This window comes from Bubalus kerabau, chromosome 3, assembly GCF_029407905.1.
Source record: "Bubalus kerabau isolate K-KA32 ecotype Philippines breed swamp buffalo chromosome 3, PCC_UOA_SB_1v2, whole genome shotgun sequence".
In the NCBI taxonomy this organism is placed as follows: domain Eukaryota; kingdom Metazoa; phylum Chordata; class Mammalia; order Artiodactyla; family Bovidae; genus Bubalus; species Bubalus kerabau.
In genome coordinates, this window is record NC_073626.1 from 73301179 (window position 1) to 73328699 (window position 27521).

Sequence of the window (27521 nt, forward strand, 5' to 3'; positions counted from 1 at the left end):
CCAGGGCTCCTGTATTGGCAGGCGGATTCTTTATCACTGACTCAGCAGGGAAGCCCTAGGTAGTAGGAAAAGTAAGGATTCAATTCCATTTTGGATCAGCTTAAACTATAAACAGAGTGTCCAACTCTTTGCGACTTCATAAACTGTAGCCTGCTAGGCTCCTTCGTCAATAGAATTCTCCAGGCAAGAATACTGGAGTGGGTAGCCATTTCCTTCTCCAGGGGATCTTCCTCACCTAGGGATCAAACCCAGGTCTCCTGCATTGCAGGCAGATTCTTTACCAACTGAGCCACCAAAGAAACCCCCACTTTCAAACTATAAACCCTTAAGGTAAAATTTGGCAGATTATAGGAAAATGGTAATATTTTCGGAAAATAAACTTCATATTTTCCTTTTCATAAGTGTATAAATAATGAAGTACTTTGCCCATTCCAAAGACTTAAGATTCATGTTGAAAAACTTGAGTTGTAAAGTTCCCAAGAGTGATTGAACATTTCTTCTTCTTTTCCTTTATCTTTTAGAAATGCCTCTTTTTCTACTGCTTCGATTTTAAGTTTGAAGAAAAATTTATTTTATAGTTTGCCTATAGGAATTGTTCACCAAATCTTATATAACCGCCACTCACTTGCTGACTCCCCCAGATCAATAGAATCCACTAGATGGCGCCCAGATCTACCGCTGCGTCTTGCCTCCTCTGGCTGCCGATCTGGGAACAGCTGTGGGTTGCCTAAAAATGGCTGGAGAGATCAATACCGTCCATGTGCAGCCTCTTCCTTCAGGTCTGCTCCAAAATGCTCTAAGCCTGGTGCTCCTTCAAACTGTTACTGCAATGGAATCACCAAATATGGGCAATGATGGTGTGGTTTTGGGTATGAGAAAGCCTGCAATTTTGCTCTATGAGACTTAGCCACAAGCAGGCAGGCAGGCAGGCATTAGCTGCAGTCCACAGCCTGTTCACAGGCAAATAGCATGCTGGCGGCTTCGAAGCTACATAGAAGCCTCTCCTTGAAGCCAAAGTATTGGATTAGGCAACGATAATTTTGTTTATAGGAAAGGGAAAAGGAGACAACAGGAAGAAGGTATCACAATGGGAGAGATTATTTTAATATTAGCTTTCATGAAGGCATAATCCTCTCATTTCTGTCAGGCAATTGAACATTCTGCTTGCTATTCAAAATCGAGGATATATTCTCATGTAGATTTCAGAGAGTGGGAAATGAGGTTATTTTGTTTTCCTTTGGAAATAGCACTGGGCAGTTTCATTTATTTCACGAATGAAATGCTAAAGGTTTTGTAAAATTATCTTATACTTTATTAATATTCTAAAAAGGGACAAATTTCTTCCTTCCAATTCAAGGTAGTGGATAATGACTTTGGCAGCACTTCCCTGCCTTTTTCAAGTTTATGGAAACCCATTTCTCATCATTAGGCTGAAGATGCAGATAAGAAAGGATGAGCCTTATCCTGGAACTTGTCACATCAGTGTTGCTTCTTAGGTGATTAAAAAGAAGCAGCGGGATCTTGGAGAAAACGTCTGACAAAAGGTAATGGAAACCCAGTAATGGATGAAAACTCGTGATAGATTAGGTATAACAGGCCAGGAAAACCCTCTCTGCTAAGTACAGGTGTGCCTTTTAGCTCAAGATCAAAAATAAGACTCTGTTCTTCTGAGGCTCTTAAAAAACTTGACCTAATCTGGCCCCACCAAACTAAGGTTTATTTGAAGCTCCCCGAAGTTGATTAGACCCAGGAGGAGGTGTTTTTCTGCAGTTTAGTTTAGGAATTCAGTGCCAGCCAAATGCTTAATGCAGCTGCTAGCGGGCAGGTTCAAAGGTACGGAGCTTCTTTAATTAAAAATCTGCAGGCTCATTTAAATTTTGGTCAAAATAGATTTTGTTATTTTTAAACTTCCTGTGGAATAAAACAGAATTATTTCCCTTTCTTGTACTTGCCCTTTCTTGTACTCTTATTCCTGATCTCTTCCTCTGCTGTCACAATAATAAGAGGGTTCAGTACAAAATCCCGATAATCTCCCGAGGGTTATCATTTTGGTTCAGGGGTATACAGCAGTTGAATACCATCATTTTTAGAAAAAAATAATTTTGGATGTGTGGAAATGGTGTAGTAGTCACATAACCTTTTCTTAAAAATGTTTTAGTTAATAATTTTTATAGGCTAGAAGTAGACAAGTGGGCATTAATATTCAATTCTGGAAAATATTTTGCCTAGTGTTCTGTTTATATATTGTTTTAAAGGGGGGAATTGATATGCAATTTAACCCAGAAGTATTTTTTCTAAAATAAAATGTTTATTTTTTCTAAAATAAAATGTTTATTTTTTCTAAAATAAAATGTTTATTTTTATTCATTAAAATATAGTATTTCAATATGCAACTAGGAAAAAATGATTTCTGGTACGTTACTTATTAAAAACCTGTAAGTGACAAAAAGAATGGCTGAAAAGCAGATTGTGGTTAACCATATAAATCTTTAGAAGTAATATACTTTTCACCTCTGGGTGCCACTGTTCAACTGCTTCTTGTTTTTTATGATTGTTTGAAAACCTGATGCTTCCTGTAGATGTATTCTTAAAAGAATCTGTTAAAGAGACATTTCCTCTATCTCTAGTTATCTGCTAAGTAACTTTTTGGCACATGGATGTAAATTCAGTATGGTTGTGATTTGCTGTTTTAATTACCAAATGATGACCAAATAACACTGAAGATTGTTTATACGGGCAATTGGCCAGGTTAAAAGCCTGATTTCATCTCCTGTGGAAATGAATCTTGTACTTACCTTTTTGGTAGTCATTTAAGTAGAAAAAGCCATTAAACATAAGGGAGTTTTGGTTTAAATTTCTGGCCATTTGTAGATGTGATTTGAATTCTGCACATATGTTTCAACAGAAATCAATTTTATAGAGGGAAATAATAGTCTTCGTGGGGGATTAACCTATTAAAATACAATTTTAAGAATCTAACATCATTAATGAATGGAGATACTTTTCACTTAATTTTTAAAACTTAACAGCTTCAGTAGTTACATTAAAAATCCTATAGAAATCTTTCTGTATTTTTTTTCAGGAATCTTAATTCTTAAATTTGATTATTTTAATAGCTAAAAATAATGGCCATATTTGTAATTTTACTAAATGTGTGAGTAATCTTTTCTTTTTGCAAAGTACGCAGTGAGTTAGTATTCTGTACCATGAAACAAATGCATGTTTGGTTGTTTTTTAAATCTCTGATTATTTATTTTAAACTTTGGGTTCATCTGAAATGCCAGAAGAAGGGGTTATAATGCCAAAGTTAATTTTGTTTTGTCACATACAAAGTAGTTAATCTAAAAATTATTGATTGATATTCTCCCTCTTTTAACTCTTTTAAGACTCAATATTTAAAGCAAAACTAATTTATCTAGGTGTTCTATCGCACAAAATTAATTCTACTGGGACTGGTCCAGGCCAAGCCTCATTATGGAACAGTTTCCCTTGCTGAACTAGCCTGATTCTTTCTGGGATACTTTTTCAAAATTGTTCACAACACAGAACTTAACCCTTGAGCTCCTGTAGAACTGACTTCAGTATTACACTTATTAGGCCCCTTGATGGTATCAGAGGTACATCAACATAAGAATATGTCTTACCCTGTTGGCACTGTCTGAGACTTTTAAATCTGGCAACTGTATTTGTGTATATTGGAGGGATTTTAGTTTTGTGATTCATGTACCAGAGCTGAAATATTCATTGTAAAAAACTTTTTCCCCCTGTCCACTCTGTTTCACCATACACATATTGTTGACCCTGACTTTTTTCATTTATACATAAGTGCCAAATTTACCTCTTTGCCCCGGTGGTCATATAGTTGTTTAGATCACCCAGCATGTTTGACCAACTTTCTTTGCTCAAATGTCTAACTGAAACAGTTGGTTGTTTTAGTGTTTTGTACATACATAGAGCCCAAGAATATTACTGTAAAACGTCAGTTTTTGCTGCAGCTACAAAAGTAGTTCAGCATCATATACACTTTCCTTTTGTGTATGTGTGCATGTGAGTGAGTGAGTGAAGTTGCTCAGTCGTGTCCCACCCTGCAGTCCCATGGACTGTAGCCTACCAGGCTCCTCCGTCCATGAAATTTTCCAGGCAAGAGTACTGGAGTGGGTTGCCATTTCCTTCTCCAATGTGTGCATATAGTTTTCTTTCAATATCTGTGCAAAATATTATTGGGGAATGGATATTTTAAATGCCAGTTTTTATGTTGACTTTTTGCCTGTTGTGTAGTAGCTCATGAGGATTTTTCACTGGAGAATCTCCTGCATTTTAAGGTTCTTTGCTCATTATGGGCATCTCAACACATTTTTCATTAGGTTTTCTTATTCAAAGGGGGCTTCATTTTCTATTAGAATGTTACTAGTATAGCACAATATATATTTTTTTGTGGCTGGTAAAAGTACTTATTTGGTGGTAGGGAGGAGGCACTGAGCCCAATCTCCCAGTGAGGTCTTTCACAGAGAATCATATGATACAAATTTGAGTGTGGGTAGGTGTCTTTATGATGGAAAAGCAATAATTTAGTCTATAGTTGGTTGCTTGATCTATATGCTAATAACACCTCTTCCCCACCCCCAAGAACTGACAGATTTTCATTAAATTAGTAAATTGACTTGTTGCCTCAGTCTCACATAGATGTATACCAAGAGCAGGCAATCCAGTTACATTGCGAGACCTAATTCATCAATTTAAACTCATTTTATCTGAAATGCAGTAACAATTGCTAAGTTTTCTTAGTGTAAAAATAGCCTAAATTAATTATTCTAGGCTGTCTTTAAACCACACTAAATAACAGGATTAATAATAAACCTTAAGGTAATTCAGTGGTGCTTAATAAGGAAATCCTATTGATTTACATAAAATTAAATTGTAAAAATTACCTATAGAAGTCCTATTGTTTAAAATAAAATAAGCAATTATCCTTCAATTAAAATAATAATAAAAAAATAAAGTAAACTTTTAAGAAAAGCTTTGTAAAAACATAGCTTGGCCAGTGAATTTAATTTCTCCATAATATAATAGATTCAATAAAGGTGGTTGCCTTGTGAAACTAAATTCTCCATCTATAATGTGATTTTGTTCTAAATCCATTATAAGAGGTATTTAAACTGCTTAGATTACCACTGCCATGTTTTATTAGCCTACATTCTCTAAGAAAGAATAAAGCTCTATACTTTGTAGACATTTAATAAACATTAATTTTGTAATTAGCAATTTAAAAATAATCTCCAAATAGATGCAGATCTGTTTGCATTTAAACCCTTTCTCAGTAAGTAAGAGGATCCAGGAAACTTAGGAAAGGTTTATGATTCTCCAAAAGAAAGTGTGCTTAGAGCTTGGAAGGGAACATTTTACAGTTTTTCCACCCCCCTGCATCTTCCTTCTGCCGACATCAATAATCCCAATCTACAGTGAAGGGAAGAGTTAAAAAAAAAAAAAGAACACTCCCCTCCCCACTTTTCAATTTATTTTTTATTTCAGTTGGAAAATCCCCATTGAATGAGTTTAAAAAATTAAATGTATCCTGGGAACATGCCGTTCAGGATTTTGGAATGGGAACTTCAAACGAAGTTGGTAAAGGAGTCAAATGCGTAAGTGGAAACTCTGAGGAAACTGGCAGTGAGAGACTGGAAATCAGGCAGTCATTTACGTTTACTCCACCAAGAGCGAGTACAAAGAAGGGAGCTGGCACGGCCCTGACTCAGAATTCTCCTCTCAGGAACTGAGGGAGAGAGATTCCCAGCATCTGTTTCCTCAACTATCACCCAGAGGATACTGGTGTAAATCACAGGGAATAAAAATAGCCTTAGAAGTCTAGTTCCAAACAAATGAGACACGGTGGATGTTTGATAGTGGGGTAGAGTCTCTTCTCCCCAAATTCCTCGTTAGTTAATAAGCAAATATATTTTTATTTTACATTAATGAGTTATATTGCTTAAGTTGTTCATCAAAATGTTGAGCAAAACCTTGGAATTTTTATTGATCTGAAGTATAACCTAAATGACATTTGATATTAAAATCTGAACCATGTAGTTATGTAGAGGTTAGTCTATCACCGGTAATCACAGATGTTAAAGCTTTGCCTCAGACACAAAAAATATGTGTTTCTGAAATTTAAAAAAATGCTGTGAGCTTCTTACCATAACGTCAATTGCTAGTAGACTGATAATATCACTCTGCATTTTGGTTGCAGGAAATTTTATGGCTAGACTCTTACAGTTTAACACAAGTTAAGATCCTTTAAGGCTATATTTCACACAAAAGGAAGTATTTCTTAGGTCTGGCTAGACTTGTAGTTTGATATTAACTTATAGCTTCAGGTTTTCAACAAAACAGCAGCTTTAATAGATGAGATTACCAAGTGGTGAAAAGTTCAAAGCATTTAATGGAATTGATCTACTAAATTAGCATTGACAATTTTTAGTGGCTATCTTAAATATACATTATTATCATGAAAGAATTAGTCCAATTAAGCCCTTACATTTGGAAGATGCCCAGTCTGACCTTGTTCTACTCAATGTGAAAAGTGAGTGGGTCTCTGGGTTTATTTAAATTTGGTGCTAAATCAGTAGGTTTGGGGTCCCTATCATTGCTTTTTGGAAAGAAAAAGCAACCCAAAGGCTTTTTATGGTGACAAATGGGTTATTAAAATGTTTATATATTGCAAATAAAAACTGGCAAAAGAATAGAAAAATATAACCTTCAATAAATAGGTTGGAAGAATCAACAAGAGTTGGATTGTTTTCTTACTGTTTCCCACTACAACCATATATTACTGTGTATACTAGCAACCCACCCCACCAGTATTCTTGCCTGGAGAGTCCATGGACAGAAGAGTCTGGCGGGCTATAGTCCATAGGGTGGCAAAGAGTCAGACACAACTGGGCGACTAACACTTTCACTTTCATTCTGAACACATTATTTTCATTTTGAAACTGAAATAATTGTATTTAATATCATTTTATTTAGAACATTCTGAATTAAGAAATAGCCAGCTAATTAAAAAAGAATTGAAATTTATGTAAATATACATAAAGGAATAATCATGGTATTTTCCAGGAATCTACATTTTATACATCCAGTGTATTTTATATTCTATTGATGTAGACCTCTATGGCACTTTAACCACAAATATCATGAAAATAAAATTGAGTTTTGCATTTTTAGCTTAATTGTGCAAAACTTCTGATGGTGGCTGATTACTCATATTTATCGTGAAGTTGTGGGGCCCAGGCTCTGGAATGGGCTTACTTTTGAAAGCCCAGGTCCTTAATTCACAGGGGCTCATGTGTAATCTCCATCACTGCAGCTGAGGAGTCAGCTCTTTTGTGAAAGCATTCAGCAAAATGTACTTTAGTTTTGTTATTGTTGCTGTTATCCAGGCTAGAATACTGGAGTGGGTTGCTATTCCCTTCTCCAGGGCATCTTCCCAATCCAGGGATTGAACCTGGGTCTCCCACAATCCAGGCAGAATTTTTACTGTCTGAGCCAGTAGGGAAGCCCCTGTTATCCATTATCCATTACAAGGTTTAATGGTTCATTTCTCGAATCTGACTCATTTGAAAAGACCCTGATGCTGGGAAAGATTGAAGGCAGGAGGAGAAAGGGACGACAGAGGATCAGGTGGTTGGATGGCATCACCAACTCGATGGACATGAGTTTGAGTAAACTCCGGGAGTTGGTGATCGTCAGGGAGGCCTGGCGTGCTGCAGTCCATGGGGTCGCAAAGAATCAGATACGACTGAGCGAATGAACTGAACTGAACTGAACTTCTCTAATCTGGGCTTTAGAGCCAGACATTTTGGCTTATTTCTAGTAGAAAAAGACATTTCCTTTATGTAAGATATCTTTAGAGTTTCAGCATTGTAACTAATATACCTCTAGCTCTCTCTTCCAGAAAAGGAATGATTTGGTTCTATAAACTGAATAATCCCATTCTCAACATCCTCCCCCCACCCAGCATTCCAAATTCTCTTCTGAATGGTCAGAAAATTATTCATATCCATCTTAAAATACAGAGCTCCAGGGAGGAGCTTAGTGTTTTAGAGGGGTACCCTAAGGAAGATGGGATGATGATCTCATTCATTCTTAAGGATACATTGATCGGCTCCTCTTGCCAGAATCTGGTTGGTACAGGGAATACAGCAAGAAAAAATGAACCTGAGGGAGAGAAAGATGTGCCAACAAATAATGGCAATTTATTTGCTACTGTATGTGCTACTGCTAATGTGAGTGTGTGCGACGTGCATTTGTATGTCATAGTCCTAATTCCATATCCGTTGTCAGAACAGGATTTTAAGTTGCCATAACAGTGTCCATTGGTAGTCTGATTTCAATCTAAATGCTTTATTTCCCACAACCTAGGTATACGTGGAGCACAGTTTTCATAAGGAGTTATATGCTGAAGTTTGCTTCTGGATATTTGGGCAGTTTCATCTTCACTTGTTATTTTACCTTCTGAACACCCTTTCCACGCGTCTGTTGTTCAGTCTGATGTTACAAAGCATCATTTGTGATCTCCTACATGTGAATGTTTTCGTTATTGCTCCCTAGCCATGCTGTAGTTAGCTAATGGACAGTTATCATATTTTCCCTAGTATGATCTTATAGGACAGATCAAAAGCCTTCCTAAAGTCAAGCTAGATTTCACCAATTTATTTCCTGTGACCTACAGTAAGACGACTGTATATTACCAGGTAAAGAAAAGTTCTCTGCCAAGTCATTTTGGTTATTCAGGGTTGGATAATTGCAAACACCCTCAAGAATTCTGGTTATTTGGGTCCTTTTTTCAGTCTGTAGGCGTCTACTCGGTTCTCTGATCATTACAACCAAACTAGAGACAATTATTTTGACATTTTCTGTGTTGACAGATGGGAAAAATCAGAGCAAGGGTATCTGAAAAGTGGACAAGGCGTCTTCATCCTGGTCACAATTTATGACGTGTCTGTATTGGTGCCTTCATAGTCCTGTAATAATCGTGACACGGTGCCAGCTTTTATTTGGTCACTATGGGGAAGTTTTCTGCATTTGTACCGAAATCAGACTGATTATATTCTTTGCAGCCAAAGATGGAGACGCTCTATACAGTCAGCAAAAACAAGACCGGGGGCTGACTGTGGCTCAGATCATGAGCTCCTTATTGCTAAATTCAGACTTAAATTGAAGAAAGTAGGGAAAACCACTAGACCATTCAGGTATGACCTAAATCAAATCCCTTATGACTATACAGTGGAAGTGAGATAGATTTAAGGGACTAGATCTGATAGACAGAGTGCCTGATGAACTATGGATGAAGGTTCGTGACATTGTACAGGAGAAATAAATCAAGACCATCCCCAAGAAAAAGAAATGCAAAAAAACAAAATGGCTGTCTGAGGAGGCCTTAAAAATAGCTGTGAAAAGATGGGAAATGAAAAGCAAAGGAGAAAAGGAAAGATATACCCATTTGAATGCAGAGTTCCAAAGAATAGCAAGGAGAGATAAGAAAGCCTTCCTCAGCAATCAATGCAAAGAAATAGAGGAAAACAATAGAATGGGAAAGACTCGAGATCTCTTCAAGAAAATTAGAGATACCAAGGGAACATTTCATGCAAAGATGGGCTCAATAAAGGACAGAAATGGTATGGACCTAACAGAAGCAGAAGATATTCAGAAGAGGTGGCAAGAATACACAGAAGAACTGTACAAAAAAGATCTTCACGACCCAGATAATCACGATGGTGCAATCACTCACCTAGACCCAGACATCCTGGAATGTGAAGTCAAGTGGGCCTTAGGAAGCATCACTACGAACAAAGCTAGTGGAGGTGATGGAATTCCATTTGAGCTATTTCAAATCCTGAAAGATGATGCTGTGAAAGTGCTGCACTCAATATGCCAGCAAATTTGGAAAACTCAGCAGTGGCCACAGGACTGGAATAGGTCAGTTTTCATTCCAATCCCAAAGAAAGGCAATGCCAAAGAATGCTCAAACTACCTCACAATTGCACTCATCTCGTTAGTAAAGTAATGCTCAAAATTCTCCAAGCCAGGCTTCAGCAATATGTGAACTGTGAACTTCCAGATGTTCAAGCTGGTTTTAGAAAAGGCAGAGGAACCAGAGATCAAATTGCCAACATGCGCTGGATCATGGAAAAAGCAAGAGAGTTCCAGAAAAACATCTACTGCTGGTTTATTGACTACACCAAAGCCTTTGACTGTGTGGATCACAATAAACTGTATAAAATTCTGAAAGAGATGGGAATATCAGACCACCTGACCTGCCTCTTGAGAAACCTGTATGCAAATCAGGAAGCAACAGTTAGAACTGGACATGGAACAACAGACTGGTTCCAAATAGGAAAAGGAATACATCAGGGCTGTATATTGTCACCCTGCTTATTTAACTTATATGCAGAGTACATCATGAGAAACACTGGGCTGGAAGAAGCACAGGCTGGCATCAAAATTGCTGGGAGAAATATCAACAACCTCATATATGCAGATGACACCACCCTTATGGCAGAAAGTGAAGAAGAATTAAAGAGCCTCTTGATGAAAATGAAAGAGGAGAGTGAAAAAGTTGGGTTAAAGCTCAACGTTCAGAAAACGAAGATCATGGCATCCGGTCCCATCACTTCATAGCAGATAGATGGGAAATGGTGGAAACAGTGGCTGACTTTATTTTGGGGGGCTACAAAATCACTGCAGATGGTGACTGCAGCCATGAAATTAAAAGACGCTTACTCCTTGGAAGGAAAGTTATGACCAACCTAGACAGCATATTGAAAAGCAGAGATGTTACTTTGCCAACAAACGTCCATCTAGTTAAGGCTATGGTTTTTACCAGTGGTCATGTGTGGATGTGAGAGCTGGCCTATAAAGAAAGCTGAGTGCAGAAGAATTGATGCTTTTGAACTGTGGTGTTGGAGAAGACTCTTGAGAGTCCCTTGGAGTGCAAGGAGATCCAACCAGTTCATCCTAAAGGAGATCACTCCTGGGTATTCATTGGAAGGACTGATACTGAAGCTGAAACTCCAGTACTTTGGCCACCACATGTGAAGAGCTGACTCATTGGAAAGGACCCTGATGCTGGGAAAGATTGAGGGCAGGAGGAGAAGGGGACGACAGAGGATGAGATGGTTGGATGGCATCATCAACTCGATGGACATGGGTTTGGGTGGACTTCGGGAGTTGGTGATGGACAGGGAGGCCTGGTGTGCTGCGATTCATGGAGTTGCAAAGAGTCAGACACAACTGAGCGACTGAACTGAACTGATGGGAAAATTTTCTGCATTTATTGGTTTGTAATACATCATTTAGGTTTATTGTGGTAAAAAAGGACACTAGATAACTAATAAACAGACCACCTGTAATTCTCCTATCTAAAGATTAGGGTTGTTAACATTTTGGTATATACTTTTCTGTTGTGTATGTGTAGGCCTGTGTGTATAAAATGTGTACATTAAACAAACATACTATTTTGGAGCCTCCTTTTTTCACTTAGAACTATATAGAGTTCACTATTATAAGGTAATGCACATCATATAACCATAGAAATTCAGCTTTTCAATATCACACCTCAATTGTTGGCTTTTAAAACATTTAAATAATACTTCCCTAATTCCCTGAGTAAAGAGAAACCTCGCCTTCATCATACCTTTCTTGTGGCATTATCTCTTTTTAAATTTAAGTAGAATCCTTATAGGAGAGGGAAATGGCAACCCACTCCAGTATTCTTGCCTAGAGAATCCCATGGATGGAGGAGCTGCATGTGCTGCTGTCCGTGGAGTCGCGCAGAGTTGGACACGACTGAAGTGACTTAGGACACATGCATGCATTGGAGGAGGAAATGGCAACCCAGTCTAGTATTCTTGCCTAGAGAATCCAAGGGACAGAGGAGCCTGGTGGGCTGCCGTCTATGGAGTCACACAGAGTCGGACACGACTGAAGCCACTTAGCAGCAGCAGCAGCAGCAGCAGCAGAATCTTTATAGCAACTGTGGCCTCTGAGAAAAGGATCTGATCATGATTTATTCTTATGTTCATTAACTTTTTGCTGCATATTAAATATTTATTGAATACATGAATAAGTGAATTTTAGCAATGGGAATTGAAATTCTGAAACTTTATGTTTTGATCTAGAGAGTTCTTCCTCTAATTTTAGTTGGCGATTCAGTTTACTCAGGGAGAGAAAGAAAATAAAGCAATTTCTCACTTAGCTAGTATGAAGTATGCTATAGAAGGCAAGGTACCACATGGCTGAAAACAATTTCTTAATATTACCTGTTTGGATGAAGCTCTTTCTATATACTACAATGCTTTATTACTTTTTTTTTTTTCCTAGCAAGTGAATCATGAGTGTAAATGTTTAGAAAATACAAAAGAAAAAAAAACCAATCAAGCTGTACTACTACTACTGAGAAATAAACCTATTATTATTTCAATGTATGCCCTTCCAGTCTTTGTTTTCTATGTATATAAAATTTGATTTTCACTTAATTTTTATTAAAATGGGATCTTAATTGTTTACTACTTATAACTTCTTTTTCTCACTAATATAAACATCTTTACATGACAAACGTATGCCTAATAACCAATATTGGTGGTTGTATAGTATTCCACTATGGTGAAATACCAGAATGTATTCACTCTATCACCCCCTAATTGGATATTTAAGTTGTTACATACTTTATACATTATACATTAGAAACAACATTGTAACAAATAACCTGGTTCATACACTTTGGGTACTTGTCAAGGAAAGATTTTAAAAATTCTCTTTTAAACTACCAAAGTTTAAGTAAGCTTATATATAGTCCTCTTTCCTATCATCTCAAAATAAAAATAAAATATAGCTTATTTAACTTTTATCAGTGTATGAGATAGACTGAGATTTAAAAAATTTCTTATTGAATCAGGGCAAATTACCCTCAATCTGTGGTAATAGAATTACTTCCTGTCTCAAGTTGATTCTTGAGCTCTTTTGTGGCATGCAAAGTAGCCTTCTTTCTCAATCATATGAGAATCTAAATGTTCATATTTCCTGGAAGAAGTTGATACCTAGCTAAATCTTTCTGTAATTTCATAAAACTATATGTTTGTGGGAGATTGGTTTCTGTGATCAACTATGTTCCCCAGCTTCCAAGTGAGCAGGGACAGCAGGAATCACTCTGCTCATTCGTTGGTGAGAATAACAACTCATGGGAACAGCAAAGTCGGCATAGCTGGCTTTGAAAATGAGGCCAGTATACAGCACTGCTTTCAGTTAGAAAACATGATGCAAGTTGCATCCATACTGTGAGTCTTTTGTTAGTATTCTTTTGTACTGGGGTAGAGCCCATTAACAAACAACGTTGTGACGGTTTCAGGTGAACGGTGAAGGGACGGTTTCAGGTGAACAGTGAAGGGACTCAGCCACACATATACATGATCCATTCTCCTTCAACCCCCCACCTCTGTCCAAGCTGCCACATAAAGTCTTTTGTTATTCGTGATAAAAGCACTTAACATTTGCTTCTGTTGTTGCTTTAACACTAAGCAGTGTTTATAGGTAAGCTCTCGTTTATACTAGATCAAAACATTTGCACGAAGAAGAATGGCATAGTAAGGTTACTGGGTGTGGAGTAGGAAGATGAGGAATTCTAGCCTTTTTTGTGTTGTCACACTGACTAAGTCATATAATCTTGGCCTTTACAACTTAATCAATATTACAAAAAACTAATATTTACCAAGTGTTTACTAAATTGTAGGTTCTTAGTGTTCCTCCCAAATCCCAAATGAATACTTATTTTATTTAATCCTCAGGAAACAAATGAGGTAAATACCATTATAACCCTATTTTACAGATGAGAATACCAAACTTCAAGAGGTGGTTGACTTAACTTAGTAGAAAAGAAGGTGATGGAGTCAGGATTTGAACCCTGACCATCAAATTCCAGAGTATGAACTCTTCATGACAACACTGGGTTGCCTGAGTGTTTTTTAAAATATAAAGGTAGAACCTTCTTAGTCCCTTCTCTCTGTAGCTCAAATGCAGCTCTAACTTCAAGTAAAATGCACTGGATTTCAGATGGTTTATATACATCCTCAAGTATCACCATAATCTGCCTTTTCAAATTTTTTAATCCAAATGCTTTACCTTCTGTGTTCCCAGCCTCTGTGTTTTGACAGTAGTCAGGTCGAGGTGAAGAAATCAGAAACTACAGGAGATGTCCACTTTAAATTGTTATAGTTAAATATCTTGAAAAAAGTTACACTTATTACTAGGTAAAAGCTTTGAAAATCAGCATTGCGGCATTTACCCATTTTGAGGGCATCTACCATGCTAGATTTTAAAAGAACTTTAGCCATTTGATTTGGCATAGAGGAAACACTGAAGCAACATTATACATTTTGGGAATGGGTAAGAAAAGAAACTGAGAAGGCAATGGCACCCCACTCCAGTACTCTTGCCTGGAAAATCCCATGGACGGAGGAGCCTGGTAGGCTGCAGTCCATGGGGTCGCTGAGGGTTGGACATGACTGAGTGACTTCACTTTGACTTTTCACTTTCATGCATTGGAGAAGGAAATGGCAACCTACTCCAGTGTTCTAGCCTGGAGAATCCCAGGGACGGGGGAGCCTGGTGGGCTGCCGTCTCTGGGGTCGCACAGAGTCGGACACAACTGAAGCGACTTAGCAGCAGCAGCAGCAAGAAAAGAAAAAGTTGCTGCTGTTTTTGTTTAAAATAAATCACTGTTAATTGGAGATGTGTGGGGTTTTACAGTTGGGAACTAGAGAATTATTATTTTTATTTTAAATAAATCAATGCTATTAACTGAGATCTGGTCCTATTCAAAAGCTGAGGGAAACAGGTGATTATTATTTAGTGTTGTCAAGTAACACCAAATAATATTAATTTTTATTAGTAAATTTTTCCCCAAATTACCTGCCAAGAGAAAGTGGCCCAGGTTGTGATGTCTTAAGTTAAAAGTTGGAAATCGACAGAATTTCATCATGGTTTTAGTTACTTAGTAAAATCACTGTGTTAGCAGAAATAAATCTACAAACACATCCTGAGTTTTCACACAGCGATTTGGAACGTTAAAGTGGGGTCCGGTTACCCAGGATTTATATTCTTTAGCAGTTGAGCTATCGTGTAGTTATTGGGGTTGTCTGTCCCAGAACACCACAAAAGAATGATCTGCAAAGCAGATGTCAGAGAGGAAAGAGGTAGGAGGTAAGATGGGAAGAAAAGAAGCATGGTTGACCAATTCAGTCTGAAGAAAAAGGTGAGAGACACCTGAGCCTTACACGGAAGAGGGGAGGTAAACTTGTCTCGTACCAAAAGGCGTTGTGGGCTCTTTGGGGCCCCACAGCGCAGACAAAGCCTCTGCTTTATAGATCTCATTGGGAAGATGCAGTAAGGGTATGGGATTCGAATTCATCTGCCTTGGAAGGAGGCTACATGAACCCTGTCTGTGACTGTGAACGGCTGGTCCCGGAGAGCCCGTGTGTAGGAAGATGAATTGTGCTGCCCAAGAAGAAGCACAGGACGGGCAGTGGTTGGCTGGGCTCTGATGCCAATGCTGTGGCTCACTGGCTGTGTTGTCTGAGCAAGTCTCTTACCTACTCTGTGCTCAGTTTCCTCTTAAATAAAACAAGGAATTTGATATTACTGGATCCTGGAACAATGATTTCTGTGGTCCTTCCCAAATCTGGAGTGTCTTGGTCTCACTCCAGGTAGCCTGGGTCCCCAGGACTGGGAGTTTTCCTTCCTCTGGGTGATTATAGCCATAGAGGTTAAGGGAAAAACTTTGTCCTGAGGCTTTTGCTTTATATCAATGTGATGCTCAACGGTGGGGGTAGGAGATGGGGGGGTAGCTGTTGACATTAATGCTGAGTTGTTTTTTTTTTTTAATTCATTTTGATATGTTGGTACATTTTATTCTTTCTTAAATTCTTAAACTGGTCTTGTGTTTGTACAACAGCACATATTCCTGTGAACCTATTTATATTTTGGAATTTTAGTAGAAAGAAATTTTATCAGTTAATATTTGGGTTGATAAGGCATTCTGATAAAAAGGAGTCACTTTTGTTCCCTGATATGATTCTAGAGTTATCAGGAAACAAAGTTATGCTAATATAGTCATCAAGAAACTATCCACAAGTAAAATTCTTAATATTTGGTTTCAAAAAGTGTGAATCTTACCTATTTACCTTATTCTTCTTATTCACCATTGGAATTAAAATATTTATTTATAAGCCTCAGAAAATAGTATTCTTTCTATAACAAAATGATAAATTATTTAAAACATTTAAATTTTATTTAAATTTGTTTAAACTATTAAAATCCAAACCGCAGTAGTGTAATATCTAACAATTCTATTGAAATGCTTTCTTATTTGAGAAATTTGGAAAACATTTCTCAAATAAGCAAGTGTGTGGAAAGCAAATATTTCTTTAGTACCTGTGTACAAATGGCTAATCATTTGTATTTTGCACTGGTGTGGATCCAAAAATTCTTTTATGGAAAATTCTGGCTCAGCCTGTAGATTCTCCTTGATTCAACTTTGCATTAGAGAACTGGACAGAATCTGGTTCACACTCCTCAATGTTCTCCAAAGATATCAGTTTTCACCATCAGCTCATTTGGTTATTGATGCCTACAAATTCACTTCAACCATCAAACAGGAATATTTGTGTTGCAGGTCACTACTTAGGAGTACCTATTGTTTAACTCTTGTCTACTCTTATCAGTTTAAAGTGGGGGTTGGCAAACATTTTCTATAAAGGGCAGATAGAAAATATTTTCACTATGCCGGTTATATGGTCTCTCTTGCAACTATTTAATTCTGCTGTTGTGTAGTACAGAAGCAATCATCAATAATATATAAGCAAATGGTTGTGCCAATGTTCCAATAAGGGTTTCCCCAATGGTTCAGACAGTAAAGAATCCACCTGCAATGCAGGAGATCTGTGTTCGATCCCTGGGTCGGGAAGATCCCCTGGAGGAGGAAAATGGCAACCCATTCCAGTATTCTTGCCTGGAAAATCCCATGGCCAGAGGAGCTTGGTGGGTTACAATCCATGGAGTGGCAGAGTTGAACACATTGAGTGATGAGACATGTAAGCAGGTATGTTCCAATAAAACCTTATTTATAGAGACTAAAATTTGAATTTCACAGAATTTTCATGTGTTGTAAAATATTATTCCTCTTTTGATTTTTTTAAGCCATTAAAATATGAAGTAGTCATTCTTAGCTCATGGGCCATGTGAAAACAGGTGGTGAAGTAGGCTTCACCTGCAGGCTGTAACTTGTTGAAATTTGATTTAGAAAATTGAAATTGTGAAGAAATGTTTGAAAGGCATGACTGATCGTTTGTGGTTGAAAGTGTTCTAAGTTCTAGGCAGTGAAATGTGAACAGAAATGATGTATTGTTACTTCTGGGCTTGGTCATAAAAAACTCTCATACATGATTCTCTATGCTCTGTACTGTGTGTTGAAGATGGCAGGGCCTCAAGATGGTTCTCAATTTGGATTGACATGATTTAGGAATAAACTTCTATTCTCAAAGTTTCCAAATACAGTGTAAAGCCATTGAGGTTGTCAAGGTTTCTGTATCAACATTTAGTGTTTTCTTAACTAATATGTTGTTAATTCTTCCAGATGTTTTTTGATTTTTTTACTAATTTGGACTCCCAGAGACTATGTGCTTAGATTGACTTCTTTTGGGTGCTTCTCTCCTCTTCATTTTCTCCTCACATTTAGCCGGATGACGATAGATTGGGTTACTTTTCATGTTCTAACTGATGCTAGTTTGGCAGCCATTAGCTTTCACTGAGAGCTGTGACAAGAAACCAGACGCGTGCCTTTTACCACAGAGATGTTGGTGAGGGAACATCCCCAATATGGAGTCCACCTGAGAAATTCCTTTGGAACCCAGGGCCAGGAAAAGCTTATCTTTCCCTGAGGAACTTGTATGTTTTCTGATCAACAAAGAGAATATCATTGAATGTGCCTGATTGTATTCCCTTTTCCCTTTTTCCTCTGGTTGCCAAGAAGCTCGGAGCCAAATTTTTGGCTCAACATTAATAGCTTTATGGGACCCTGTGGCCTACACATCTGCATTTTGAGTTTCCTCCTGGTCTTGACCTTCTATTCTGCTCTGTGTTTTCCTTGTTCCTGATTTTTTGGTTATTTATATTTTTCGATTTTATTGCTTGTTTTCTTATAAGCTTCCTCAGATCCTTTGTGGAACAAGGTGGTATAAATAAAAAAATGGCTTCAGCTTAATAATAGAATACACCAAAATGTTCCTTAATCACCAATTTAGTGGTCTGGAATTAGAACTACAAATTTATTTTTCAGGCTCCCTCCTTAGCCATTGTTTCTCATGGTTTGGTGAAGGGATGGTTTTGCAATTACAAAAGCTGAAGGCCTTTGCATTTCTCCATTCTACCTTAAAGGAAACGGAACTTTATTTTATTGAGTTATTATTTGCCATAGAAAATGTAGAAAGATGATAGATAATTTGACTGACAGATGATAGACTGGGAAAGGATATGTGCAATGTTTAAAAGCAATAAATAATTAATATAAAGAATTATAATTTATAGACTTACTGCAAATTAACATGAGAAAGTCAAGAAACGCAACAGAGAAATGGTGAAAAGATATGAATAGGTTATTTTTGCAAGGGTAAGCTGGAAAATATAAGAAGTATAATATGAACAGATGCTGAAACTTAACAGGAATCAGAGAACAGCCAATTTGAGTAGGTTATCACCTGGCAAAAATTAAAAGCTGGACAATAACAAGTATCAGCAGTGGGAACCCACATGTACTATTGATGGTAGTCTGGACAGTGTAACCGTTCTGGAGAGCAAGCTGTCAGTGTTTAGTTAAAGTCTGTAAATGTCTTATGATGCCTCCTAGGTATATATTCCAGATAAATTATTCATATGTCCAGTAGGGCATGCACACAAAAAAAAGTTCATCACAGTCTTATTTGTGGTAGCAGGATGTTTGAGGTCTCCTATGTGTCCATCACAGAGGAATAGAGTGAATAAAATGTGGTGGTTACATATTTTGTAATAGACGATGTAAGGGGCTTCCCAGATGGTGCTAGTGATAAAGAACCTCCCTGCCAATGCTGGAGACATAATGCTGGGTTTGATCCCTGAGTTGGGAAGATCCCCTGGAGGAGGGCATGGCAACCCACTCTGGTATTCTTGCCTGGAGAATCCCATGGACAGAGGAGCCTGGTGGTCTACAGTCCATAGGGTCGCACCGAGTGGGACCCGATTGATATGACTTAACACAGCACAGAAGATAATAAATATAGATTTACAGTAATATCCTATGATTTAAAAAATAGTATTCAGTGAAAACTGTAAGAGTGTAACATCTTTGCTGCTGCTGCTGCTGCTGCTAAATCACTTCAGTTGGGTCCGACTCTGTGCGACTCTGTAGACGCCAGCCTACCAGGCTCCTCCATCCTTGGGATTCTCCAGCCAAGAACGCTGGAGTGGGTTGCCATTTCCTTCTCCAATGCATGAAAGTGAAAAGTGAAAGTGAAGTCGCTCAGTCGTGTCTGACTCTTTGCGACCCCATGGACTGCAGCCCACCAGGCTCCTCCGTCCATGGGATTTTCCAGGCAAGAGTACTGGAGTGGGTTGCCATTGCTTTCTCCAGTAACATCTTTAGCATTGTACTATTTATATAAATTAAAAATAGCCACAAAGAGAATAACATAACATCATTTAAAGGGACTCAAGACAAGACAAATCAAGTTAATGTATCAAACCCATTGGAATGCATAAGTGGGGAAAGAGTAGGAGGGAAAATAGATAATCATCTACCCATGAACTCAACTAATTGTACTGCAGTTAAAAAGAGAAGTATGTGTCTTCCTGATAGGAAGTAGGCACTGCAGTGTTGCCTTTCTATATCCTAAGATACCCAAATCTTACATGAGAATTCAGAGGGCAGCAGCACAGTCTATGAGTGCGTTCAGACTCAACTTGATTCCCCATCCTGCTATTGAAGGGCATCCCCTGAATCTTCTGTTTAGGGAAGAAGGGTTTGTATTCTTTTTTTTTTCAGAACCTTGACCCTGAGAAAGTCATCTCTCAGGTCTGATCAGGATCAGGATCAAGGACTAGCCCTGGGTCCAAAACATCAGATGTGGGTGAACAACCAGAGAGGAACTGAGGTGCTGGGGCTGGGCCACTAGACAGTGCCTGAACCAAGGGTAGCTGCGGCTGGGGATGAAATGAAACAGAGAGAGGGGGTAAGCAGGGGAAGTTCCAGGCTAGAGTCTAAGCAGCTTGGTCACCATTTGCAGAGAGGGGTGTGACGGGCTGGAGCAGGCGGGGAGAACAGTGAAGGCGGGAAAGCCTGATGGGGCTTTCTGCAACCCCTTCCTCAAGTCACAGATGGGCTTCTTACCGACCCAGCTTCTTTTCCTAATGAGCCCAGTCACCATGAAGCCCTTGTCAGAATTTAATGATCTCTTTAAGCTGGTGGGACTCAATCTTATTAGAATTATCTGGGAAGCTTTAAGAAAAGGTAGAATGCCTGGGTTCTAAGACTTAAGACCAATAGAATGAGTCTCTAGGGGGTTAAGCTTGTTTGGGGTAGGTGGGGGTGGGCCCGGGCATATGTAATTTCTGTAAAAGTTCACCTGTGATTCTGATGCATAATGCCAGGTTAGAACTAGTTCTATAAAGCACTTTTACTCCAAGAAAATAGGATCATTCACATCTTTTGAGATTATTTGCAATTAGAGAATTTTGCAACTAGACAATGCTCTGGGGTAGTGTGTGTGAATCACCTGAGGGTCTTGTTACAAAGCAGATCTTAGCTGAGGTGGCTGAAAGTGGAGCCTAAGCTGCGGCGTTTCCCACAGGCACCCATGTGATGTGGGGGCTCCTGGTCCGAGGTGCACAGCAGAGCTTTAGATCTGACAGCTGTGGGATGAAGGGAGAGCTCACTCTGTGCCAGGCCCCGGGCTTAGTGCTTCACAGGCCTGTGAGAGAAGTGCTGTCTGTATTTCCATTTCACAGATGAGAAAACCAGGGCCTAAGTCAGTTGCCCAGGATCTGTAATGCTGGTAAGTAGCAGAGCCAGAATTTGAATCTAGGCTGACTGATTCCCGAGTAAGCTTAACCACAACATAATACAACTTCAGTGAGAGGATAGGGCATCAGGGACTTGTCTCGAAGCTATGTTTGTATAACAAGTACATTGTTTTTACAAGGTTGTGTATTTATTTGAGATGGTGCTGGAAGAGGGGGATAAAAATGGAGATTATAGACAGGCTAGAGAAGGTACGAACAAACCTGTAAATACATCTGTCTCTTCATTCTCCACTCAAACAGTTAGTAATTGTCTACTCTTAGATAACATGATACACAGTGGAGAAAAAGAACGAGTCAAATGAGCCATTCCTCCCAGGATTTCACTTTGTTATATCTGAGTACTAACGGGACAATGTATAGAGGTTCATTCAATAGATGTTTGTTCCAGTAAGCACAGGATGGAAGACATGTCAGGGAAAGATTCACATGGACACAAGCTACATGCACTGATACCGAACAATGGTGTCAGAGGGCAGAGATAACATTTCAAACGGTACTGAAAGGACAGCTCTGGGCAATGGGTGTGTAATGTGTTTGTGTAGGAGGAGATCCACGATACATCATCATGGAGTTTTACTGGAGACCCACTTTCAGAAAAAGCTCTAAAAGGAATTTCTAATGGTGTCTAACTGACAAACACATGGAAAAATCTGGTTTTGTATCTTTAAGTAATACTAACAGATGGCTATGCCAGCAGAGAAAAAGACTGTTGGTTATGGTTTGGTGTTAGTTGTGCTTGCAATAAGAAGAACCCCAAATTCCAGTGGCTAAAACAAGAAAGACTTATTTATTGCTCACTCTTCATGTTGCGTGTAGATTGATGTCAGTGGGTGGGGAATTCTGCTCCATGTAATCATCTCCTATTGAGATGGCGATTTCACTGTCTTGAGATGTGACTTGCCAGTACAATACTTTAGGGCTTATTAAAGCAAGGGAGGAGAAGCATGGAGTCAAGGACTGCCAAATACTGCTTTTGCCAGGAAGTTATGTACTTACTTCTGCCCTTGTTTCATTGGTCAGAAATAATTTCAGAACCATGTTAAGTTCAAGGGGTTGAGAGAGTAACCATCTTCTTGAAGTAGAGGACAGCTGAATCTTGGGGAATGTTACTAATGTTTGCTAAAGCCAGTCTCTTCAGCTCTACCTATGTGACTTGGAAGTAAAAGGGTTGTGCTTTTCATGCATAAAGAAAACATAACTTCATTACTCTTAGTCATTACTTTTAAAAACTTTTAATATATGTAAGATTGTTATCAATCAGCTTTTTATTTAAAGTAATAAAAGTTCAGTTCAGTCACTTAGTCGGGTCTGACTCCTGTGACCCCATGGACTGCAGCATGCCAGGCTTCCCTGTGCATCACCAACTTCTGGAGCTTGCTCAAATTCATTTCCACTGAGTCAGTGATAACCATCCAACCATCTCATCCTCTGTCATCCCCTTCTCCTCCTGACTTAAATCTTTCCCCGCATCAGGGTCTTTTCCAATAAGTCAGTTCTTCGCATCAGGTGGCCAAAGTATTGAAGTTTCAGGTTCAGCATCAGTCCTTCAAATGAATATTCAGGACTGATTTCCTTTAGGATTGACTGGTTTGATCTCCTTGCAGTCTGAGGAACTCTCAAGAGTCTTCTCCAACACCACAGTTCAAAAGCACTTCTTTTGACAGAAGTTCTTTGAAATCAGTTCTTTGGTGCTCAGCTTTCTTTATAGTCCAACTCTCCCATCCATACATGACTACTGGAAAACCATAACTGACTAAATGGACCTTTGTTGGCAAAGTGATGTCTCTGCTTTTTAATATGCTGTCTAGTTTGGTCATAGCTTTTCTTCCAAGGAGCAAGTGTCTTTTAATTTCATGGCTATAGTCACCATCTGCAGTGATTTTGGAGCCTAAGAAAATAAAGTCTGTCATGGTTTCCATTGTTTCCCCATCTATTTGCCGTGATTGTTGGGATGGGATGCCATGATCTTAGTGTTTTGAATGTTGGGTTTTAAGCCAGCTTTTTATCTCTCCTCTTTCACTTTCATCAAGAGGCTCTTTAGTTCCTGTTCGCTTTCTGCCATAAGGGTGGTGTCATCTGCATATCTGAGGTTATTGATATTTCTCCTGGCAATTGACTGGTTCCAAATTGGGAAAGAAGTACGTCAAGGCTGTATATTGTCACCCTGCTTATTTAACTTCTATACAGAGTGTATCATGCAAAATGCCACGCTGTATGAAGCACAAGCTGGAATCAAGATTGCTGGGAGAAAACTAGTAAAAAGATCTTCATTAATATTAAAACTATTGCTTTTAATAGTTTCACTTTAAAATTAAACTATCAAGCCTATTACTTGAGGCAGCATCAATATGAGTACCAAACACCAACCAGTATGATGACTGTATGACAGAAACAAAGAAAACTGAATAACTGTGCTGCTGCTGAGCATTAGGGATTATAAGAGCATCTTCTGCCTGGAAGCTGCCCCAGTGAGCTGGTTTACCGTGTGGCACAGCAATACAAATGCAGGCACAGCTCCACAGTTTGAAAACAAGATGTATTTGCCTTTTTTTTTTTTTTGATTGCCTTCAAAATCTCTCACATACTACTACCCCGTTTCTCCTCTGCGCTCAGGAAACATGGGAAAAATTTGAGGAGCAGAAAGGATAGAACCTATGGGGGAAGAAAAAGGTGGGTCTGTAGGACTGAAAATATGCTTAGAGAAACAGGAGACTGCCCTATTTCTTCTTCCTCCCCTGGGTTGACACTTCAAGTGGTACAGGGACCATTATTTCCTTCTTAGCTGTGTCCTCTGGAGACTAATACTGTGCAACAGACCTTTCTGTGTCTGCTGTTGATTATGGTGGCCACTAGGCACAGATGACTCTTGAGCACTTGGAATGTAGGTAGTGCAACTGAGGAATGAAATTTATAACTTTACTGCATATAATAAACAAATAGCCATGTGAATCTAGGTGATAGGGGAGAGGGAGGTTATTTTTACTTCTGCTTTCCTGGTGTAAGTTTATCTGCACATCATGACTATTTTCTCTTTCACACAGGGAGTTGTTGAGGATGCACTGGGCATGTTTGAGGGAGGGGTCAGCAGTGTGTGGACCTAAGCAGAGATGTGAGTCTGCGGCAATGGCCTCCTTCCTTAGCCTGTGCAGCCTAGGTTCTCATCATGAACAGTGGGGTCTAGAGGATCAAATGGTGCCCAGAGACTTTGCAGACATAAAATTGAGGACTGTTACATGGATCTTAGACCTGATCCCTTTTAAGGGAAGGCTAGGATTTTGTTTATGGGAAAAAAGGAAAGAGGCAAATCAATGGTGCGGTAACCTTTTAATGTAGCACTACATCTATTTCCTTGTAAATATATTTGGTTATAAAATCTTTATTGTGCTCGAAATTCTTAATTAAAAATGCAACAAACTTTAGTTTGCACATTTGTAGCCTTTCTTTCCTCAAATCATTCTTTTGTAAGACATGATTTTTTTGATGGTATTTGTTTAATGAAAGACATGAGCAGTTATTGGAAGGAAGCTAAAATATCATCAATATTGCTAATGTCATTCAGTGACTCCTGTGTTCTGGCAATGTGCTAATAATGAATGGCACTTCACAACACTCTTTATTTTTCAAAAAAATGACTGACTTCTTAGCTCTAAAATCCCCATGACTGCATGTCCTGGAAGCCAATATACTCTTCTACTTTTGTCTTCTGTTCATTTCAGAAAGTATTTACTTTTATTGCACCATAGTTTTGGTGCTCATAATAAACAATTTAATGAACCAAAGTGCTTCAGACTTCACATAGCCTGATTAGCCTCCCTTAGACCTTGAGTCAGGGAAGGCAATGGCACCCCACTCCAGTACTCTCGCTTGGAGAATTCCATGGATGGAGGAGCCTGGTGGGCTGCAGTCCATGGGGTTGCTAAGAGTTGGACACGACTGAGCAACTTCACTTTCACTTTTCACTTTCATGCATTGGAGAAGGAAATGGCAACCCACTCCAGTGTTCTTGCCTGGAGAATCCTAGAGATAGGGGAGCCTGGTGGGCTGCCATCTATGGGGTCGCACAGAGTCAGACACGACTGAAGTGACTTAGCAGTAGCAGCAGCAGCAGACCTTGAGTGGAGACTAATCAGAGTGCCTTGATGAGATGCTTGGATTTTATTCTTGGGACTTAACATGAAGGCGAGAGAAGAGAGGTAGGAAAGCAAGTGTGATTCCAAGATAATTTGATTAAAAAAAGATAGAAATTCTTACTTTCTGCCTTAAATAAACAACACAAAGGAAGTTCTTTTCAAATCATAATACCCAACGACATTGATTTTTTTTCCACCAGAGCATACGTATAAACAGGAAAAAAATCTTTTTAGTGGAAGTTAATTGTTGACACACCATATTTACACTCAAGTGCAAGACCATTTCTAGTTCCACCCCTCGAAACATCCCAGAGCGTATCTGGACATTGGCCCAGCATAAGATTCAGATATGCTAATTACTTCTCCAGATCATACTTGTGGTTCCAATGCCATGAGGAAAGTATTAAAGATTTAGTTTTTGAGTTTAGAATAACTGGGTAATTGGCATGATCCTGTGACAAGTTTCCCTTTTTCCTGAGGCCTTTTGACTGATGTCCTTTTTGTTATTGTTGGAGTGGCTCAAGCCCCATAGCGTTATGACGCAGAACTTGATCTTTGGTAGAAATGCCTTACACATTTATTCCCTCCAGGAAACCAAAGGGCAATAAAGCCACATTCCAGATTGACAACCTGGCCTTTTGCACCATGACCTAACCTGTTCCAGGTGAAAAATAATTTCATAATAAAATTTCTACTTAGATTCTTGCTGTGATTCTTCGTCCTAGCTGCACATTAAAATCACCTGGAGGACTTAAAAAGCCCACCATCTAAGCCCCACTTGAAGCTTGTTACAAAGACTAATTCTGCGGGTCCATAACATACATACTGATTTTAGACTCTCCACGGGAGGGCTTTGGGTACCTGTATTTTAAACAAGACTCCCAGATGATGAGGGAAATCTGGCCAGCTTGTTTTTAGGGCATTGATTTTGGGAAAGAGCATTTTGAGATGAATTTAGTGATTCTAAGGACATTTCTAATGCTGGTGTCTATTTTTTTGGCTTCTACTTTTTCAGGTATGAATGCTATCAAAGAGGAGATATTTAACAGAATAGAGGGTTTAACTTTTTTTTTTCAAGGTGGAAGACTATATTTGCAAAATACACATTGAATAAAGAATTATTATCTAAATTACACAAAGATCTCTTAAAATGTAACAACACAACAAAAACTAATTAAAAAATAGACCAAAGATCTTAACAAACACCTCCTCAAAGACATACAGATGGCAAAAAAGCATATGAAAATAAGCCCCATATCATATTTCATCAGAGAAATGAAAATTATTATTATTATTCTTTAACATCTTTAAACAACATTTTTAAAAGCCAAAATTAATACAAAGATAAATCCATGGTGAAGAAAAATATCAACACTTTAAATAAACCACAGGATCCCGCAGGGACAGATTTGGGTGAAGTACTGGGTCAGATCCTGCTTTTTTTTTTTTTTTTTTAATTTATTTATTTAAATTGGAGGCTAATTACTTCACAATATTGTAGTGGTTTTTGCCATACATTGACATGAATCAGCCATGGGTGTACATGTGTTCCCCATCCTGAATCCCCCTCCCATCTCCCACCCCATACCATCCCTCTGGGTCATCCCAGTGCACCAGCCCTGAGCACCCTGTCTCATGCATCGAACGTGGACTGGCGATCTGTTTCACATATGATAATATACATGTTTCAATGCTATTCTCTCAAATCATCCCACCTTTGCCTTCTCCCACAGAGTCCAAAAGACTGTCCTATACACCTGTGTCTCTTTTGCTGTCTCACATATAGAGTTATCGTTAACTTCGTTGTAAATTCCATATATATACATTAATATACTGAACTTCCAGATGTTCAAGCTGGTTTTAGAAAAGGCAGAGGAACCACAGATCAAATTGCCAACATCCACTGGATCATCGAAAAAGCAAGAGATCTCCAGAAAAACATCTATTTCTGCTTTATTGACTATGCCAAAGCCTTTGACTGTGTGGATCACAATAAACAGTGGAAAATTATGAAAGAGATGGGCATACGAGACCACCTGACCTGCCTCTTGAGAAACCTGTATGCAGGTCAAGAAGCAACAGTTAGAACTGGACATGGAACAACAGACTGGTTCCAAATAGGAAAAGGAGTATGTCAAGGCTGTATATTGTCACCCTGCTTATTTAACTTATATGCAGAGTACATCATGAGAAATGCTGGGCTGGAAGAAGCACAAGCTGGAATCAAGATTGCCGGGA

General features: G+C 38.7%; 2 long non-coding RNA genes across 2 annotated transcripts in view; both read left to right on the forward strand.

The window, feature by feature from the left end:
- The first annotated feature begins 499 nt into the window (after positions 1-499).
- On the forward strand, positions 500-12397 carry LOC129647689 (uncharacterized). The gene is made up of 3 exons (XR_008712438.1): positions 500-779; positions 1430-1544; positions 11774-12397. It is a non-coding gene; the product is annotated as an uncharacterized LOC129647689 (long non-coding RNA).
- Positions 12398-20830: 8433 nt separating this feature from the next.
- LOC129646236 (uncharacterized) overlaps positions 20831-27521 on the forward strand; it is a 46772-nt gene continuing 40081 nt past the window's right edge. The window contains exon 1 of the long non-coding RNA XR_008711784.1: positions 20831-21125. This is a non-coding gene — a long non-coding RNA (uncharacterized LOC129646236). The remainder of the gene's footprint in view (positions 21126-27521) is intronic.